At 41.8% G+C, this 22,072-nt stretch overlaps 1 long non-coding RNA gene across 1 annotated transcript in view; it reads left to right on the top strand.

Annotated features, from left to right (window-relative positions):
• LOC113888481 overlaps positions 1–22,072 on the top strand; it is a 100,249-nt gene that overhangs the window by 16,855 nt on the left and 61,322 nt on the right. Inside the window, exon 2 of the long non-coding RNA XR_003509989.1 lies at positions 19,582–19,677. This is a non-coding gene — a long non-coding RNA (uncharacterized LOC113888481). The remainder of the gene's footprint in view (positions 1–19,581; positions 19,678–22,072) is intronic.

Below are 22,072 nucleotides of genomic sequence, written 5' to 3'. Positions count from 1 at the left end.
GTATTTCACGATATGGATAGATCAGAGTTTGTTTAATCATTCTGTTGAAGGACATTGTTGCTGTTTTCAGTTTCTGGCTATTATAAATAAAACTGCTATGAACAATTGTGTACATGTTTTTATGTAGACAGGAGTTTTCATCTCTTGGATTAAGGTCCAGGAGGGTAATTGCTGGGTCAGGTGGTGCTAGTGGTAAAGAATCTACCTGCCAATGCAGTAGACACATGCAGTAGACGCAAGAGATGTGGGTTTGATCCCTGGGTCTGGAAGATCCCTTGGGGAAGGGAATGGCAATCCACTCCAGTATTCATACCTGGGAAATCCCATGGACAGAGGAGCCTGCCTGGTGGTCTACAGTCCACGGGGTCACAAAGAGTCAGATGCGACTTAGTGATCAAACAACAGAGGTAGATGCATGTTTAGTTTTACAATTTAAGAATCTGCCAAACTGTTTTCCAGAGTGACTGTACCATTTTACATTCTCATGAGTAATAATGAGTAATCCAGTTTCTCTGCATCCTTGCCGACATTTGATGTTTCCACTAATGTTTAGTCCACCAGTCTCAGGTGTGTAGTGGTATCTTTTAAATTTGCATTTTTCATCGTGGCTAAAAATGTTGAACAACTTTTTCATGTGCTTATTTGCTATCTAAACATCCTCCTCAGTGAAATGCCTTTTACTGTCTTGTGCCCGCTTTCTAATATAGTTCTGTGTTTTTTGCTGTTGAAGTATTGAGAATTCTTTATATATTTTAGATACTGGTCTTTTGTCAGATACATGGTTTGACAATATTTTCTCTCAGTATTTGATTTATCTTTTCACTCTTTTAACTAAGTCTTTCACAGAGCAAAGTTTTAATTTGTATGGGGTCCAATTTATTGATTTTCTTTTATGGATTATACTTCTGGTGTCATGCATAAGAACTCCTCACCAGGCCTTGGGTCCCTGAGATTTTCTCCTATTTTTCTATCAGAAGTCTTCTATAAAAAATATTCTGCATTAAAAAATAAACTTCTTCACAGAAATGAAAAAATATCTTCTGTAAACTCTACATAGTTTGTAAAAACTGTACAGAATCTATGATCTATTTTGAGTCAATTTTTGTATAAGATGTAAAGTGTAGGCCAAGTTTTCTTTTTTTTTATTTGGCTTATGGATGTCAAATTACTCCATTATCATTTGTTGACAAGGCTATCTTTTTTCCACTGAATTGTTTTTGCATCTTTGTCAAAAATCAGTTGGGCATATTTGTGTGGGTCTATTTCTGGGTTTTCTATTCTGTTCCATTGATATCTGTGTCTATTCTCTGCCAATAATGGTGCTCTCTTAATTACTGAAATTATATATTAAGCCTTAATATTGGGTGAAGCAACTACCCTCGCTTTATTATTCTTTTTCAAAATTATTTACCTATTTTGTCTTTTGTATTTCCAAATGTATTATTGAATATTGCCTAAATCCACTAAAATCTTGATGGGATTTTGATAAGAATTACACTACATGTGTGCATCAATTTTGAGAGAATTGACACTGTCACTATTTGGAGTTTCCCAAACTATGAATGCGGTGTGCGAGAGTGCTAAGTCACTTCAGTCATGTCCGACTCTTTGCTACCCTATGGACTATAGCCCACCAGGCTCCTCTATCCATGGGATTCTCCAGGCAAGAATACTGAAGTGGGCTGACATTTCCCTCTCCAGTATTGCTGAATAATATGTCGCTGTTTACACATATCACATTTTGTTTATTCATTCATTAGTTGATGGACATTTGTGTTGTTTCAACTTCTTGACTGTCATGGTTGTTTTTTATTATGGTGTAACAGTTCTTTAAATATTTTAGAGAAGTCTCTTATGAGGTATATGATTTGCAAATATTTTCTCCCATTCTGTGAATTGCCTTTTCACTATCTTTATTGTATTCTTTTAATTTTAATGATGTCCAGTTGCTTGTGCTTTTAGTGTTATATCTAAGAAACCATTGCCTGATTCAAGGCTAGAGTTTTATAGTTTTAGCTCTTACATTAGGCCTTCCCTGGTGGCTCAGTCAGTAAAGAGTCTGCCTGCAATGCGGGAGATCTAAGTTCATTCCCTGGGTCACCTTTGATCCCTTTGAGTTAATTTTTTCATATGAAATGAAGAGGCCAACTTCATTCTTTTGCACATGGATATACAGTTGTCCCAGCACCATTTATTGAGGAAATTTTTGCCCATTGAAATTTCATGGTATGCGTGTCAAAAATCAATTGGTCATAAATGTGAGAATTTATTTTTGGACTCTAAACTCTATTCTATTGTTCTATAAGTATATATGTACATATGTGTGTGTGTGTGTGTGTGTGTGTGTATCTTCCAATCCATGAACATGGGATGTGTTTCCATAAATTTAGGGTTAGGTCCCATTCTTTTAGGTCTTCTTTAATTTCCTTCAACCATGTTTAGTATGGTACAGATGATAAGTTTTATATTTATTTCTCTAAATTCAGTCCTAAGTATTTTATTATCTTTGATGCTATTGTAAATGAAGATAAATTATTAATTTTAATTTTAGCTTGCCTATTGCTCCTATGTGGAAATGAAAATGTTTGTATTTTGTATCTTGCAACCTTGCTTTTTTTAACGTTTTATTTCATATTGGAATACAGTTGATTAACAATGTTGTGATAGCTTCAGGTGTACAGCAAAGTGATTCAGTTATACATATACATGTATCTATTTTTTTCAAATTCTTTTCCCATTTAGATTGTTATATAATATTGAACAAATAAACTTACTAGTTTTAATTTGGTTTCCATGGATTCCTTAGGATTTTCTCGATATGGATCATGTCATCTGTGATTATTTCCTTTCCATTCAGGAGGCCTTTTATTTTCTTGCCTAATTGTTCCAAATAGAACCTCCAATAAAATGTTGAATGGAGATGGCAGTGGTTGACATCCTTGAATTTTTCCTAATCTCAGGGGGAAAGCTTTTACTGTTTCACCATTAAGTATGGTATTAGCTGTGGGTTTTTCATAGATGCTGCTTACTAGATTGAGGACATTCCTTTGTATTTGTAGTTCGTTGAGCGTTTTATGATGAAGAGATGCTGCATTTTGCCAAGTGCATTTTCTGTATCTATTGAGATAAACGTGGTTTTTTGTCCTTTATTGAAGTATAATTCTATTAAATTACATTAATTAGTTTTTGGATGTTAAGCCACCTCTGCACTCCTGGAATAAATCTCAATTGGTCATGGTATATAATCCTTTTTAGATATTTCTTGATTCAGTTTGCTAGTTGTGGCAGTCTCACCTGTTTATTATTTATTTTTTTTTTAATTTTTCTTGTAGATGTTCTTTATCAAGTCAAGGAAGTTCCCCTCTATTCTTGGCTTTCTGAGAGTTTTTTTTTGTTTTTTTAAATCATGGATGGGTGTTGGATTTTGTCAAATACTCTCTTGCATCAATTTTCATGGTCATACCATTTTTCTTGCATAGCCTGTCGATACTTTGGATTTTCAGTGTAGCTTGTTGTATTTTCATCTTCATTCCATTCTGTAGGTCAGAAGTTCTGGTAGACTTGACAGGGTTTTCTGTTCAAGATGTAAGCTGGGCTGGGCTGTTACCTAGAAGTCCTGTGGATTAATCTGCTTCCAAGCTCATCCAGATATTTTTCAGAATTCAGTTCCTTGGGGGTATATGTTTGAAGTCCCCATTTCTTGGCTGGTTGTCAGCCAGGTGTCACCCTGTGCTCCTAGATGCCACCAGCAGTTCCTTCTAACATGGCCCCCTCCATCTTCAAAGCCAGTGACCTGGCACCCTGGCCTGTCAAATCTTTCTCATACTTCAAATATCTCTGACTTCCTCTTCTGCTTACTTGCCAGAGAGAACTCTCTGCTATTAAAAGCTTCATGTGGTTAGATTAGGCTCATCCAGATAATCTCCATTTTGCCACATGTATGCTTAGTTGCTCAACCTTGTCTGACTCTTTGCAACCCCATGGACTGCGGCCACTAGGCTCCTCTGTCCATGGGGCTTCTCCAGGGAAGAATACTGGAGTGGGTTTCCATGCCCTCCTCCAGGGGATCTTCCCAACCCAGGAATTGAATCCAGGTCTTCCGAACTGCAGGCGGATTCTTTACCATCTGAGTCACCAGGGAAGCCCATATAATGGAGTATAATCACTGGAGTAATTTCTCATCAAATTGATAGCTCCACCCACACTCAGGATAGGGGATTATATAAGAGAAGGATCATTAGGGATCATATTTAGAATTTTGTCTACCACAGAAATACAGTTTAAAAGTGAATTCATTTAAAGAAAAATGTTGGGTAAATGATATGGGCACAGTTGCGAGGTGTGTATGAAAATAGCCTGGGACCTAGATAAACAAGTAGTTCATTTTCAGATTTCTTCTATATTCTATGATTCTTTAGTTAGGAAGTTTTGGAATATTCTAGTCCTCTGTCCACTGTGAGGTAAAATGTATGAATATCAGAGTCCAGTGTGTTCTTCATATATGTCATGGTCATGAATGACAAGAAAGACTGAGGAACTATTTCCAGTTAAAGGATACTAAAGAGATATGATGCTTAAATTGAAGTATTCCTCCCTGTTTGAGTCCTATCAGATCAGTTCAGTTCAGTTGCCCAGTTGTGTCCGACTCTTTGCGACTCCATGGACTGCAGCACACGAGGCTTCCCTGTCCATCACCAACTCCCAGAGTTTGCCCAAGTTCACCATTGAATTGGTGATGCCATCCAGCCATCTCATCCTCTGTCGTCCCCTTCTCCTCCCACCTTCAATCTTTTCCAGCATCAGGGTCTTTTCTAATGAGTCAGTTCTTCTCATCAGGTGGCCAAAGGATTGGAACTTGAGCTTCAGCATCAGTCCTTCCAATGAATGTTCAGGACTGATTTCCTTTAGGATTGACTGATTTGATCTCCTTGCAGTCCAAGAGACTCTCAAGAGTCTTCTCAACAGTTCAAAAGCATCAATTTTTTAGCATTCAGCTTTCTTTGTAGTCCAACTCTCACATCCAAATTTGCTGGCATATTGAGTGCAGCATTTTCACAGCATCATATTTTAGGATTTGAACTAGCTCAACTGGAATTCCATCACAGCCACTAGCTTTCTTCATAGTGATGCCTTCAAAGGCCCATTTGACTTCACATTCCATGAAGTCAGGCTCTAGGTGAGTGGTCACACCATCGTGGTTATCTGGGTCATGAAGATCTTTTTTGTATGGTTCTTCTGTGTATTCTTGCCACCTCTTCTTAATACCTTCTGCTTCTGTTAGGTCCCTGCCATTTCTGTCCTTTATTGAGCCCATCTTTGGATGGAATGTTCCCTTGGTATCTCTAATTTTCTTGAAGAGATCTCTAGTCTTTCCCATTCTATGTTTTCCTCCATTTCTTTGCATTGATCACTGAGGAAGTCTTTCTTATCTTTCCTTGCTATTCTTTGGAACTCTGCATTTAAATGGGTATATCTTTCCCTTTCTCCTTTGCCTTTAGCTTCTCTTCTTTTCTTAGCTGTTTGTAACGCCTCATCAGACAACCATTTTGCCTTTTTGCATTTCTTTTTCTTGGGGATGATCTTGTTCATGGCCTCCTGTACAATGTCATGAACCTCCATCCATAGTTCTTCAGGCACTCTGTGTATCAGATCTAATCCCTTGACTCTATTTGTCACTTCCACTGTATAATTGTAAGGGATTTGATTTAGGTCATACCTAAATGGTCTAGTGGTTTTCCCCATTTTCTTTAATTAAGTCTGAATTTGGCAATAAGGAATTCATGACCTAAGCCATAGTCAGCTCCAAATCTTGTTTTATCTGACTGTATACAGCTTCTCCATCTTTCGCTACAAGGGATATAATCAATCTGATTTGAATAAATGTGATCTGCTTTGTACAGTCAGACCAGGAACAGACTGTGGCTCAGATGAGGAATACCTTATTGCCAAATTCAGACTGAAATTGAAGAAAGTGGAGAAAACCACTAGACCATTCAGGTATGACCTAAATCAAATTCCTTATGACTATATAGTAGAAGTGAGAAATAGATTTAAGGGACTAGATCTGATAGACAGAGTGCCTGATGAACTATGGACGGAGGTTCCTGACATTGTACAGGAGACAGGGATCAAGACCATCCCCATGGAAAAGAAATGCAAAAAAGCAAAATGGCTGTCTGAGGAGGCCTTACAAATAGCTGTGAAAAGAAGAGAAGGGAAAACCAAAGGAGAAAAGGAAAAAGATAAGCATCTGAATGCAGAGTTCCAAAGAATAGCAAGGAGAGATAAGAAAGCCTTCCTCGGGGAACAATGCAAAGAAATAGAGGAAAACAACAGAATGGGAAAGACTAGAGATCTCTTCAAGAAAATTAGAGATACCAAGGGAACATTTCATGCAAAGATGGGCTCAATAAAGGACAGAAATGGTATGGACCTAACAGAAGCAGAAGATATTAAGAAGAGATGACAGGAATACACAGGAGAACTGTATAAAAAAGAGCTTCACAAACAAGATAATCACGATGGTGTGATCAGTCACCTAGAGCCAGACATCCTGGAAGGTGAAGACAAGTGGGCCTTAGAAAGCATCACTATGAACAAAGCTAGTGGAAGTGATGGAATTCCAGTTGAGCTATTTCAAATCCTGAAAGATGAGGCTGTGAAAGTGGTGCATCAATATGCCAGCAAATTTGGAAAACTTAGCAGTGGCCACAGGACTGGAAAAGGTCAGTTTTCATTCCAATCCCAAAGAAAGGCAATGCCAAAGAATGCTCAAACTACCGCACAATTGCACTCATCTCACATGCTAGTAAAGTAATGCTCAAAATTCTCCAAGCCAGGCTTCAGCAATACATGAAATGTGAACTTCCAGATGTTCAAGCTGGTTTTAGAAAAGGCAGAGGAACCAGAGATCAAATTACCAACATCCGCTGGATCATCAAAAAAGCAAGAGAGTTCCAGAAAAACATCTATTTCTGCTTTCTTGACTATGCCAAAGCCTTTGACTGTGTGGATCACAATAAACTGTGGAAAATTCTGAAAGAGATGGGAATACCAGACCACCTGACCTCCCTCTTGAGAAACCTGTATGCAGGTCAGGAAGCAACAGTTAGAACTGGACATGGAACAACAGACTGGTTCCAAATAGGAAAAGGAGTCACCCTGCTTATTTAACTTATATGCAGAGTACATCATGAGAAACGCTGGGCTGGAGGAAGCACAAGCTGGAATCAAGATTGCTGGGAGAAATATCAATAACCTCAGATATGCAGATGACACCACCCTTATGGCAGAAACTGAAGAAGAACTAAAGAGCCTCTTGATGAAAGTGAAAGAGGAGAGTGAAAAAGTTGGCTTAAAGCTCAACATTCAGAAAACTAAGATCATGGCATCCAGTCCCATCACTTCATGGCAAATAGATGGGGAAATAGTGGAAACAGTGTCAGACTTTACTTTTCTGGGCTCTAGAATCACTGCAGATGGTGATTGCAACCATGAAATTAAATGGCACTTGCTCCTTGGAAGGAAAGTTATGACCAACCTAGACAGCATACTACAAAGCAGAGACATCACCTTGTCAACAAAAGTCCATCTAGTCAAGGCTACGGTTTTTCCAATGGTCGGGTATGGATGTGAGAGTTGGACTATAAAGAAAGCTGAGCACCAAAGAATTGATGCTTTTGAACTGTGGTGTTGGAGAAGACTCTTGAGAGTCCTTGGACTGCAAGGTGATCCAACCAGTCCATCCTAAAGGAGATCAGTCCTGGGTGTTCGTTAGAAGGACTGATGTTGAAGCTGAAACTTCAATCCTTTGCCCACCTGATGGGAAGAGCTAACTCATTTGAAAAGACCCTGAGGCTGGGAAAGATTGAGGGCAGGAGGAGAAGGGGACGACAGAGGATGAGATGGCTGGATGGCATCACCGACTCAATGGATATGGTTTTGTGTGGACTCTGGGAGTTGGTGATGGACAGGGAGGCCTGGCATGCTGCGGTTCATTTGGTCACAAAGAATCGGACACAACTGAGCAACTGAACTGAACTGATCTGATGTATAAATTTATATTATAAATTGAGTCCTATAGCAGAAAAATTTTGGTTTTATTTTTTTGTTTGTTTTAAAGGATGATATTGGCATAATTGATGAAATTTGAAAGAAGGTTTTTGATTACATGATAATGTTATATCAATATTAATTTCCTGATTTTAATAATTTTACAGTGGCTACATAAGAGAATTACCCTTCTTTTGTTTAGAAAATAAACACTGAATTACTTAAGGATAAAGGGGCATGATGCCTGCAACTTACTCTCAAATGGTTCGGAAAAAAATAATTGTGTATATGAGTATAAATATCCATTAAAAGAGAAAAGAATGAAGCAAATGTTAGAAAATGTTAACATTTGAGGAATCTGAGTGAAAAGTATATGAAAATTCTTTATACTACGCTTCTACACTTTGTATCAGTAGAACTTGAGATGAGAATCACAACCCTGGCTGACACCTTTTCAGCCCAGAGAAACCCTGAGCAGAAGATCCAGGTGTACCATGCCTGGACTTCAGACTCACGCATGGGAACATGTGTCTGTGTGTGTGTTTAATTCAATCAACAGGAGGTTTCCCAGGTGGCTCAGTGGTAGAGAATCCATCTGCCACTGCCAGAGACACAGGAGATGTGGGTTTGATCCCTGGGTCAGGAAGATCCCCTGGAGAAGCGAATGGCAACCCACTCCAGTATTCTTGCTGGAGGATCCGATGGACAGAGGAGCCTGGCAGCTTACAGTCCATGGGAGTTGCAAAGAGCTGGACATGACTGAGCATGCACACATGTGTAACAAGCATTTGAAATGGAAAAAGGGGTAGACTCAAGAGACAGTATAGATAGGAAATCACCACAATTTGGTGCCTGAACACATGAGGTCAGAGAGAGTAGTTGGAGAGGATCCTGAAGGTAGGAGCTTGGGAATGGGGATTAACTGACAGAAAGAGGCAAATTGAGATGGAGAGCTGGTTGGTGAAAAAATAACCTCTTGGCATGTTAAGTTTGAGTAACTAGGCGACATGAGTGGAAAGGAACTATCCAGTAGAAAGGAGTTAGTTAAGACTGACACCAAATAGGTCAAGGCTGGAGCCAGAGATGTGGGAGTCATCACAATGATTCTGGATACATCTCATGTGAAGGGAAGAAAGGCTGAAAACAGAGGGGTGTTCCCACGTCCAGCATGGCACACTCAACTGATTATGAGTACTTGCTCTGATATCAGACAGGTATGGGTTTAAAACCCCAGCTTTGCTCACTGCTAGCTGTGGGCCCTCAAACAAGTTCCTTCATGTCTCTGAGCCTCATTTTTTGCAACTATGAAACAGTGATCTGCACCACACCTGCCTTCCTATGAGAGTTAATTTATTTAGAGCTCTTAGCCCTGTGCTTGGCACATGGTTGGAGCTGGAGAAACCAGACCTACAATTGTTATTGATTGATATTTCCTTTCATGTGCTTGTCCTCATTAAGTAACCCTTCTCCTCAAAGGCCTGTACAGATCAGTTCAGGTTGCTGTGGTTTGCTGACTAGAAAGAGGCAAAGGTAAACCAGCCTGGTGTCTTCTGCTTATGGGAGCCAGGTCTACAACCTGTCACTGCAGAAGGCGGACTGCTTTTCTCTTCTGGAAATATGGACAAATTAAGAAAAAGGCGCAAGGGACTCTAGGAAGTAAGTGTCCGAGCTGATGGAGCAAGGGCAGGCCCTGAAGACTTATCCATAAAGATGTTATGGAAAAGCACAAACAAACCTTTTGGCCAACCCAGTACTTGGCTCACCATGAGTGATTAGTTCTTCAAAAGTCTTCCCTAAGCCATCTGGAGAAAGGGCTATTTGGAGGAAAGGATAGTCTGATCGAATGTGAAGAATGGGCGCAGTGTGCAAGGGGGCAATTTAATGAAAGCTATCTGGTGCCTACTGGTAAAGAGCCCACCTGTCAGTGCAGGACGTGTAAAAGACGTGGGTTCGATCCCTGGGTTGGGAAGATCCCCTGGAGGAGGGCGTGGCAACCCACTCCAGTATTCTTGCCTGGAGAACATTCTTCCCTACGGACAGAGGAGCCTGGTGAGCTCCATGGAGCCAGAGGAGTCCATGGGGTCGCAAAGAGTCAGACATGACTGAAATGATTTAGCACCGAGCATAGATGACCTGATACACTTCTAGGGAGGAAGTGGGTTCTAAGGGAGTGTGACTGGCTCAGAAATGAAGAGATCTGGCTTCATCTACTATCATTAATTCTCCCTATGGAAGATGTCTGGCTTTGTGACCCCATGGACTGTAGCTCGCCAGGCTCCTCTGTCCATGGGATTTCCCAGCAAGAATATTGGAGTGGGTTGCCATTTCCTTCTCCAGGGGATCTTCCCGACCCAGGGATCAAACTCGCATCTCCTGAGTCTCCTGCACTGGCAGGTGGATTCTTTATCAGCTGAGCCACTGGCTTGAAGGCTAGTGGGCATTAGGAAGATGGAGCTCTGGGCATTAGACTTCCAGGTTCATTCCCCCTCCCTGCTGCTGTAACACTGATCAATCTGTAGTCTTCTGCTACTGGATGTTAATGCAATCAAAGAGATCACAGTGACCTTAAGATTTCCTGATTAATCCCCCTGCCCCAGTCAACATTACTTTCTTTAATTTCTCAGTGCTTGACTCATTTTCTCAGCTCACTTGGCTCTGCTCCAAGTACCTTTCTCCTATCACGGGGAGAGGGTTAGGGTGAAGCTGTGAAACTCTGGGCGATTTCTTGGTGGCAGCAGATGGAGAATCCTTGTCCTTGAATGAAGGTGTATGCCCCAAAGTGGAAGGTTTTCAGGTCATGACAAAGAGTGATCAGATAAAAAGCAACATTGGGAAATGATAAATGTGTGTGTGTGTGTGTGTGTGTGTGTGTGTGAGCATGCACGTGAGCATGTGCATGTATGTGAGAGAGATTGAGAGGTATCAGGATCCTGTAAATAAATGAAGAATCTTGGAAAACTGGTAGGAACAAACTGAAATCATTATTTCATCTTTGGCCAAAGGAGGCACAAAAAGAAACCTGCTGAGCCAAAGATAAGGAGCAGGGATTACCAATTTTCCAGAGGCCCCTCATGCTTTGAGATCCTCAGTGGGAAGGAACTTAAGATACAGAAACTGACAGATCAGCTGCTTACCTGGGCAGCCAGAGTCGATGCACACTGTTCAAAGCACGGCTTATAATTTTTCGCCTACAATGTTCCTCTTCCTCTCAGCCACACATAGTGTATTGACCCTTTGCTTGAAATCTTCCATTTATTTCCCAGTGTTCTTAGGATGAAGATTAAAACTCCTCACCTGGCCTGAAAGGCTCTACTGATCTGGCCCCTGCCTTCCTCTGCAGTCTCATCTCACACCACCCTTTTCCCATGCCCCAACCCCCACCCCAGCCTTACTGGCTTTAGATCTCCAGATCATGAGAGCTCATCCCTGTCTCATTCATTGTATTTCTTGTCTGCATACCGTGCACCCCCTCCGACCCTTCTAGAGTGTTTACACTATGAAGCAAGGACTTTATCTTGTTCACTAGTATCTCATCACCTAGTACAGTGCCTGCCGTGTAATAGGTGGTCAATAAATATTTGCTGAGTGAATAAACAGCAGGGCAGCAACTGGAAAATGGGCAGCTTCAACCCACCCAAATGGCTCCAAGATGCACTTCAGCTCAACCTCATCGCTAGTGTGCTTTTAGATCCTCTGGTGAAATGAGAGGGCTTCCCTGGTGGATCAGTTGGTAAAGAATCTGCATGCAATGTGGGGGACCTGGGTTGGAAGATCCCTTGGAGAAAGGGACAGCTACCCACTCCAGTATTCTATCCTGGAGAATTCCATGGGCTATTCCATGGGGTCGCAAATAGTCAGACACAACTGAGTGACTTTCACTCAGGTGAAATGAGATGACCAGAAAATGCTGGTTAGAGACTGGTTTGGCCAAGAGAAATTATAATAGTCAGCATAACTGCAGTTATTGAGGCATTAGCATGTGGTGGGGCATTGCTTTAGGCACTTTACCCATTTACTCTCCACAATAACCTTCGGAGGTATTATTAATATTATTCCCATTTGACGATGAGCAACCTGAGACCCAGGAGAGTCTGTAACTTGATTCAAATGGTGGCGGTTTGACTGAAGTGCATCTGCTGTACTGTGGAAGGGTGAGAATATTTTTATTTCCTCTGTTTTTTTTTAAATGCCCTGGAACTGTTTCCCTTATGCAATCTCATCATCTTGAACCCAGCCCCAGGAAGCAGGTGGGAGAGGTGCCCATGCTGTGTTGGCAAAACCGCAGCAAGTGCTGATCTAGTTAGCATCCCCTTGGGGAAGGAGCCACTTCGGTGATTGACAATGTAAATTAAAAAGCTGAGATCTTTTCTACTTTCTTGATATTGAAATCTATAAAACCATCAAATCCTAAGCCAGCCTCCCCCAACTAAAAGGGAGTTGCAATCACAAAGCAAATTTAAAACCTCTTCCAATTTTTCTGACATCAAGTGGAGTGCTTCCGTGGAGGTGAGACTGGCATTAACTTGAAGCTCTGCGTGGCTGTAACCTCGGCTATTACAGGGCCAGATTGCTCCCTGCACCTTCACCTGGGATGTGAAACTGACACACAGGGAAGAGGCAACTGACTAGGCAGGCTTTGCAACCACGTGTAGAGAGAACAAAAAGTAAAGCAAGAGACAGAAAAAAGGAGAGTGACCTTCGTTGTTAGGATGTTAGCCCGATCATGGGCATGATAGAAATGTTTCTTTTTTTCTTTATCCCACCTTTTGGACCCCCTTTAACAAAAGACAACTGTTTAAAACACAATTTGAAATCAGTTTGCCCCTCCCTGCTCAGATCCTGAGTCACATTTGTGGGCTATATGTAGGGCTTTACCTACATACTTTATCCGCATCCTAGAACTAAAGAAGGGACCTAACAGACCATTTGGTTTAACTCGTTGACTTTATGTGGGCTTCCCAGGTGGTGCATGGTAAAGAGCCTGCCTGCCAGTGCAGGAGACACAGGAAACTTGGGTTCGATCCCTGGGTCGGGAAGATCCCCTAGAGAAGGAAATGACAACCCACTCCAGTATTCTTGTCTGGAGAATCCCATGGACAGAGGAGCCTGGCGGGGTATAGTCCAGCCTGGCGGGTTATAGAGTCGAACATGACTTAGCTGCTAAGCAACAATAATTGACTTTAGAGATGGGGAGACGGAGGCCAAGAGAAGGATGGCTTGCTTTTATTTTCACCAAATAGTGTGTGTGTTAGATGATCCTTGGGATTTGTTAAGGGGAGAGAGGGAACGACCTGCATTGTGAAGGGGAAGGGGTGAAGAAAAATGTTAGAATCAATAAGAGTGTTTGATAAAGAGCTAGTCATGTGTCACATAAATGTATACACATTGTGAACAACACCCCTTTCTGTGGCAGAAACAGAAGGGATGTTCTCAACAGAGGAAGGGTCTCAGCCAAGGAAGCTAAATGGGGGTCATTCATCCCTCCAGCCCCTTTCTGCCATCACAGAGATTGATCCAGTCCACCGCCTTGGCTTTCTGTGGGCTCACAACATTTTGCTCGGCAGTAACTTCCAACCACTGCCTCACTCTTGGCTGGTGGCATTTACCTTGTGTGGGAGGGATAATGCCTTTTCCTTTCATCCTTGAATCCATTAGTTTTCTTTGAAGCATGGTGCAGAGTTTTCTGTTTCCAAATTATATGGCAAAAACAGAAATACTGCCAGTTTTCAGTACAGCCTTGTGTAGGCGGTTTGGGGCAACCTGTCCCTCAGGCAGTGTGTATACAGAGTGTGCTCATTTCAGAAGTTGATAGTAAATCCTGTAAAGAGGGAGGCAGAAAGTACCAGGTCTTCTTCCTTTTCTACTTTAAAGGGAGATAGACTTGAAGTGGGGTGGATCTAGAAACCCTGGAGAAAGCCAGCCCAAGAGCAGTAGTAGACCCTGCCTGGGGAAGTCGGTAGTAGACCCTGCCTGGGATAGCTTTTCTTTGATTTGCTGTCAGACCTTGGGTAAGTCACTTCCCCTCTTTGTGTCTCTGTATTTTTTTTTTTCTGCCTCTTCTGCCATCTTCCCTGGCAGCTCAGATGGTAAAGAATCTGCCTGCAATGCAGGAGGCCTGGGTTTGATACCTGGGGTGTGAAGATCCTCTGGAGAAGGGAATGGCTACCCACTCCAGTATTCTTACCTGGAGAATTCCATGGATGGAGGAGCCTGGCGGGCTACAGTCCATGGGGTTGCAAAGAGTCAGACACAACTGAGCAACTAACACTTTGACTAACACTTTCTGCCTCACAGGATACCTGAAAGGAATAAATGTGGAGAAAATAGACACACATATGCTTTGGACAGTCAAAATTCAATATAAGTGCAACTCTTATTGTTTTGTTTTACACCTTTACAACTTTGTTGGTTGGACCCCTTGGGGTATGGTCTTGAACTTGAATTGGTATAGAACATCTAGCATAGATCCAAGGTCTCTGGAACTACAGAGGGGAGAGGGTGGAGGGATCAGTAAGGGTGGGAACAGAGCCCCCATGAATCATAGCCCCACCACTTCCTTAACCTCTCTATCTATGTCTCTGAGCCTCAGTTTCCTCATCTATAAAGTGGAGTTGCTCTGAGGATTTAAGTGAGTCAATGAATAGAAAGTGCTTATGCCAGCAGCACTGGCATGAAGTAGTTGTTTGATAGTAATGACTGTGATTGCTGTTATTTGCTTCTACGTCTTGAGGAGAACTGTGATGTCTTAATGCCAGTGTATGGCTGGTCCTTGGTAAAAGAAAATATAGATTCTTAGGTCTCACGCTGAAGAAATTCTGATTCTGTAGGTTTGGAAGGGAGCAGAAGTATATGTATTTAACAAGGACTCCAAGGGACTCTGATGTGGCACCAGATTTGGGAACCATTAGTCTGAAGCAGTGTTTTTCAAGCTGCCAATTATTACCCACTGCTAAGAAAATCAATTTAGTGAGTAGTGATCAGGATTAAAAAAAAGGAGGGGGGGATGAACCGGGAAATAATAATGCACAATACACACAATAAGGGTAAGGATTGCTTCATGATATGTTTATTGTCTATCTACATATATATATATATATATATATATATATATTTAGTAATGTGTGCTATATGAATGACAAACATATTTCTTACTGTAGATCATGATCCAAAATGTTGGAGTGTACTAATGGGTGCTATGTTCCATTTAGAAACACTGGTATCCAGAGAAATCACCTGTCAGGTCCCAGCCCAGACAATAAATGGCCAACAAGAGAATGGAGTAGGATCCATTTCTCCTCTTCACGTCTCTGCCATGCTGTGCTTGGGTTGACAGAGTTGGTTGTTTTCTGATTAGAATGAGTTCTGATACCTTGTAATGGCCCTGGCCTGAGATGTAAGGGCAAGGCAGGATATTGCTACAGGTATCAGGCTAATTGCTTTGACCCCCATTAGACAGAAAATGCATCTGGGTGAATGACAGTGTTTAGTTGCTCTTGATTAGGGAATGCTTTGTAAATACAATTTGCTCGTCTCCTTCTCTCAGACTTTGATACTTATTTTACCACTTGAAACTCTTTTGTTGCCTTTGTGAAATCAAAAAATAAGCTTAAAACTGTGTTTCAATTCACATCAGCCAAGGTCAGTGTCTTCTTACTCCCTACTTGGTATGTAAAGGGCATTAGCACTCCTAAACCTTTCCCTACATGCGCCATCTAAAGGGAGCCGAAACACCTGGACTCCAGCCCACTGTGGTCCTGGGAATAGCTTCCTTTGGCAGTGAGGCTTTCTCAGAGCAGCTTCTGTTAACTGCAGGCCTTGCTGGATTCCCCTGCCCTACTACTTCAGAACTCCCTATCTGCTTTATATTTTCTCTGTGCTACTTATCAAAACCTATCATGTTATATTGTAAAGAATAAACAATTGACAAAAATAATCACGTATATCCAGATATTGTTTTCTAGAAAGACTGGAAATCAAATTTTATGTAAAGTCTTCCACTTTTCTAATGTTGCCAGGTCTTCCTATTTTTTTCTAGAAAGCTTGGAAACTGAATATTTCTATAAAATCTTCTGATTTTTAAGTGTTGCTTACCAGATCAAAACAATTTTAAACAGTATTTGGGCCCAAGAAAATATGTTCCTGGCCCAAATTTGGTTTGTGGATCACCAGTTCGTGGAACACAGGGTCTATGAGAGGCTTTGTCATGGGACATCGACTAGTGAGGAAGGAAGTACAGCCTCAGAGAGGCTGGTCACCTTCCCTGTGGTCACACAGCTAGATAGGATCAGAGCGGGATCTTGAACCCACCTTTCTTGCTTCTTAGTGCTCTCTCTCATTCACCCCGTGCCTGCTGGACTGCCCCACTTCTGCTGAGGATTGAGCCACGCTGGCCTTTGTGGAGGACAACGTTTTGTTCAGTCCCAAGTGTCCTCCTCACAGGGGATATAACACAGTCATCACCGCCCATCTGATAAGCACCAGGCACTTCTCGGCACAGAGTGTGTGAATTTACCTGCCTTCCCAATCTCAACCGTGGATATGGCCTCTTGTCACTCTTTATTGCTTTCGCTCCAGTGATAGGATCAAGACAAGGTCTTTATAGGAATGTTATTAGCATTACTCCCAGCCAGCGGTACCTTCCAGTAGAATCAGTGTGTTCTAGGATAAAGAATCTGGGGCTTCGAGTCCAGAGGGCTGGGCTGAATTCTGAGATGTGTGACCTGAGACAGCTTACTTAGCCTCCCTGGCCTTCAACTTACTTTACTGTGAAAATGAGAAAAGTAAAATCTTGTCTGTCTCCTTTGAAGCAAAAGTGAGACAATATGTATGAGACCTATTGGAAAAGACAATGTTTTACAGCTGTGAGGTGAGATTATCATTATGAAATCAGCAAAATAATTACTGAGCACCTACTAAGGGGAAGCTAAGAGACCATTTATTCAGGGCATGCCAAGAAACTCAAGACCTAGCTGCCTCTGTGAGCTCTAGTCTAACTGAGAAAAAGGGACATATGTGAGTTGAAGGAGAGCCAGCACTACCAAGCCAGAGATGACCAGGCTGAATGAAATGTACAGGCTGTATAATAAGAGAGATTGTGGTGGAAAGGGATGATCACTGAAGGATTCCTGGAGGGAGTTGCATTTGAGCTGTGTTTGGGAAAAAAAATTAGTAGGATTGTGGTGAAAGAGGAAAGAAGGACATTCTAGAAAGGGACAACAGCACAGTTATCTATGTTGGAGACCTAATCTCCATAGAGTGGAGGGTTCAAGTAGTGACTGGCAGATAATCACTTCTTCACTTGGCTGGAATGCAGAAGAGACAATCAAGAAAAGTATGATTCTCATGAAATCAAAATAGAGTCCAGGTGGGGCAGTGGACATGGTTGATTACGTTACAGAAGGGGCTGATACTGTACAATGGTCATAATAATAGTTCCCACTTTAAGGGACTGTTCTGAGCATTGAAGGAGGTCATGTTTTGGAAACAGCACAGAACCTTATACAAATAAATGGTAAAGAATCTGCCTGCAGTGTGAGAGACCCGGGTTCAATCCCTGGGGTAAGAAGATCCCCTGGAGAAGGGAATGGCAAGCCACTCCATTATTCTTGCCTGGAGAATCCCATGGACAGAGGAGCCTGGAGAGCTATAGTCCATGGGGTCACAAAGACTCAGACATGACTGAGTGACTAACACATATTATACATGATTAGGACTAAAGAAATGTTAGTTGTCATTCTCATCGTAATCATTTTTCATCTTACATTGGTGTCAGGGGGTAATAACATGGCCTTTGAATTCTGCCTGATATTAGTTGCATCACCTTGGGCAAGTCATATCACCTCCCTGTTTCTCAGTTTCCTGTCTTTAAAATGGGAGTAATACTAGTGCCAACTGAAAAGGCTATTGTGAGCTTAAATGAATTAATCCAAGTAAAGTGCTTATCCCCATGCCTGGCACAAGGAAAGCACTCAGTAGATGTTAGCTATTACAATGACGATGGCTAGGTAATGCAATATGATTGCATAAAAAAAATTGGGGAAATGGAGAAACAAACAAAATCACCTGGAATCCTACTACTAAGATACAACTGCTTGTTATTATTGTGAGATCTGGTTCTTAAATCTGAAATGTCTTTTATTGAGAAAATTAAAACTTCTGAAAATGATGTCAATTTGGGATGCACTAGTCATTTCGTTCAGAGAAGGCAATGGCACCCCACTCCAGTACTCTTGCCTGGACAATCCCATGGACGGAGGAGCCTGGTAGGCTGCAGTCCATGGGGTCGTTAGAGTTGGACACGACTGAGCGACTTCACTTTCACTTTTCACTTTCATGCATTGGAGGAGGAAATGGCAACCCACTCCAGTGTTCTTACCTGGAGAATCCCAGGGACGGGGGGGCCTGGTGGGCTGCCGTCTATGGGGTCACACAGAGTCGGACACGACTGAAGCGACTTAGCAGCAGCAGCAGCAGCAGCAGCACTCATTTCGTTAAATATTTACTGAGCACCTACCATCTGCTACTGATATTCCAGAGGTTGAGAGTTAGCCAAAAACAGGACATACAGGATCCCTGCTTATACTTATAGCCCATTAGATGAGGATAGGAAACAAAACTAAATAAGTCAAATAAAATATAAGATAAGCAGTGAGTTTTGCCCACCCAGGTCTTGGATAACAATAAGCAAGAGGGGACAGCCTCAGTAGTTCCTGTCCAGCTGTCCTTACCACTCTGTAGACCACAGAGAGAGGCTCATTGATCCAGGGAGGACATGGCGATCTCATAGGAGAAAGATGTAATCTTTTAAAGCTGAAAGGGCCCTGGTTACTGTGATTCTGCCACTGGGTATCTGTTCATCCATCCTTGTCTTAAAATAACAGTCTTACCAGGCTACTCCACGTCCTGCAGGACCCTCTCAAGGTCAGAAAGCCTTTTTTGACAGGTTTACTGAAAAATCTGCCTCCTTGCTACCACTAGGTGGCAGTAGTCCTAGTTCTGTCACCTGAGCAACCCAGTTAAGTACGTATATGGGAATGCTTCCGAGATTGGAAAGCATGCGGGTATCCTATATGGGATGTTTCTCTTTTTTAGACCCTGTGTCTCTGGTCCCTTCAAGAGCCACTCTTGTTATGGGATGGTTTCCAGCTCCTTTGTCAAGTTCGTGACCATCCTCTGGAGATGTTTCCCTTTGTTAATGATCCTCTTGCAATGTGGGGCATAGATTGGAACAGGAGACTCTGGGAGAGAACAGCAGAGACTGAAGTGTGACAATTATATTCTGGGGTCTAGAAACCATACTTTAATTAATACAACCTAAAATGTGCTCCATTTTTAGCAGCTACATAATTTAGTTACATTATGCTATGGGTCAACTTGAACTGCTAGATCTTTTCTGAATTGCCTGTTTTTATGTGACCTGCTGCCAAGCCATGCTTCCCTTATTCTGGCCTCACAAAATAGACTTTTAAATTTTTGAGAATATTTTTCTTTATCTTATAATTTTCACCTTATTATTTCTTTTAATTTTAGCCCTGTACTCCAGCCATTCTGAGCTCATTTTGAATCTCAGTTCTGTTCTTCAACAAATTTGATATCCCCGCCAGTTTTGGGTCATCTTCAGACGTGGTAAGTACGTTTTCTGTGTCATCTAAGTCCGGGATCCCCAGCCTCCGGGCCACAGACTGGTGCCTCCTGTCAGATCAGCAGCACCATTACATTAGAAATAAAGTGCACAATAAATGTTATGTGCGTGCTTCATCCTGAAACTATTCCGCCCCCAACTCCCTAGTCCATGAAGAATGGTCTTCTGGGAAATCAGTCCCTGGTGCCAAAAAGGTTGGGGATCACTGATCTAAGTTACTAGTAAAAGTGGAAAAGCCCTGTGGCCTTTCTCTGGTGACTTTTCTCCTGCTTGCTACCTATGTTTTGTGTAAAATTTTTGATCAATTGCCAGTCTATTTCACCTGTGTTATAACCTGGTTAATATATCGCTGTCTTGTCTTAAGTCATTTGTGGGAAAGTGGTAGGATATAATTTCAGATGCACTGCTGAACCTAAGATATGTTGTAGTTACAAAAGTCAGGATGGATGGAAGGTGATCCAAGAAGGTTTCTTTTGTTTTGTAAAATGGAAACTATTGTACTTTTTCCAATGATAAAAGTAATATAAGCATGTAAAGGTCAGCAGCATTCAAAAGTATATGAATTAGAAAGTCCTTCTGTAATTCTTTGTGATGACCAACTTCTGGATAACTGTGGTTCGTGGTTTTGTGTATTCATAAACACAGATCTGTGATATAAATCGAATCATGCTACAGAGAATGTTGTGTGACCTACTTTTTTACCTTATAAGCTTTTGGAAATGTCTTTCTTTGTCAGAATATATAGTTTCACTTCATCCTTTTGAACAACACAGTGTTCTTTTCTGCAGATGCATCCTAACTTAACTCATCAATCCCATATTGATGGAGCTTTACATCACTGGCGAATTTTTGCTGTTGTGTAAGCAGTGATGCATGATGAACTTTCTTTGCTGGCTTGAGATGTGGTGTTGGTTGCTGGGTTTTGCCTCCCCTGGATTCCCTGTCCGTCTGGGATCTTGTTTTCAATGTTATGAATGTCAAAGGCTGCTTCTACCGAAGACATAAACTAAAGAAGGGTCTGCCAACTCCTTGCTCATCATGTTTTGAGTTTGCAAATCTAAACCTTATCCTTCTTTGAAGGGTAGTTAAAGATGTTTGAACTCTCTGGGGCCTTAGGAGAACCAAGAACCAAGGTACCCCAAGACCAAGTCTGGAGTGATAGACAGGTTCTCCCCATCACATACCGCCAGCTCTGCCAAGTGAGGCCAGTTGCCAGGCCCTGTATAGTTTCTTTCCTTCTCATCTTCACACTTTCTCTCTTCCATGGAGTCTTCCTCCCTATACACATGTACCTCCCAGACTAAGTTAGAAGCCACCTGCTCTGAACTTCCAGAACATGTTAAGAGTGTGGGCTTGAGAGTCAAACCTGTGTTTGAATATCACAGCTGTACCTTCCCAGTTCTGTGATCTTATATAAGTCACCTATCCTTTCAGGGCCTGATTATCCTCATCTGTAGAATGGAAATAAAACTGTATAAGATATTTCAAAACATCTAACCCAATGCCTGGCTGATATAAAGCACTTAATAAATGTTAGCTGCTATTATAGCATCATGGGTGATCATATTACCTATTCCATAGACTTATGACTCTTACAGGAGAATGTATGTAAAACTTAACACAGTGCTTCACATACATTGAGTGTTAAATAAATGACAATTATTTATTGTATTTCTATCTCCCTTTGGATACTTAACCTCAATATATTTTGTGTGATTTCTGTTTGTGTTCATGTCTTGATCTCCTCCTCTAATGTATAAGCTCCCTTGTGAGCTGAGTTCTCTCTCTCCCATTCTCTCTTTCTTCTCCTCCCTAGCACCTAGCACCCTACCAACTAGAAAGCATAAAAGACCCAGTGCTGGGGATTAGTGGGGCTCTTTAAAATTTCGATGAATGAATGCTGCTATCACATCTTAAAATCTCTTTATCACTGTATTGTGTTCTTGTTAGTAACCATCTTTCCCATTAACTGATCAAGGGGGCCTTACTGATCAAGGGGGCCTTGTCCGTAGGGCTGGACATGGCATACATATTCCAACCACTGAGCCACTGGTCACAGAGCTAGCAATCTATGGAATCATAGCTTTGGGAAGGTTTCCAGAAAACAGTGGCCTTGAGTCTGTGTTTATCTGAGCAGAATGTATTTGTATGTTGCTCTCAGGTTTCTGTCTAAATGGAAAGGGACATCAGGCACCAGCTTAGTTTAGGTCACCCTGAAGTTGTTTCTCTCCTTTCACTCATGCCCTCCACATAGCAGCAAGAGCTATATTCAGTTCAGTTCAGTTCAGGTGCTCAGTCGTGTCCGATTTTTGCAACCCCATGAATCGCAGCACGCCAGGCCTCCCTGTCCATCACCAACTCCTGGAGTTCACTCAGACT

This window comes from Bos indicus x Bos taurus, unplaced genomic scaffold (assembly GCF_003369695.1).
Source record: "Bos indicus x Bos taurus breed Angus x Brahman F1 hybrid unplaced genomic scaffold, Bos_hybrid_MaternalHap_v2.0 SuperScaffold_100218, whole genome shotgun sequence".
Lineage (NCBI taxonomy): Eukaryota > Metazoa > Chordata > Mammalia > Artiodactyla > Bovidae > Bos > Bos indicus x Bos taurus.
The sequence above is the reverse complement of the archived record's forward strand: the minus strand, read 5'-3'. Positions and strand labels throughout refer to the sequence as shown.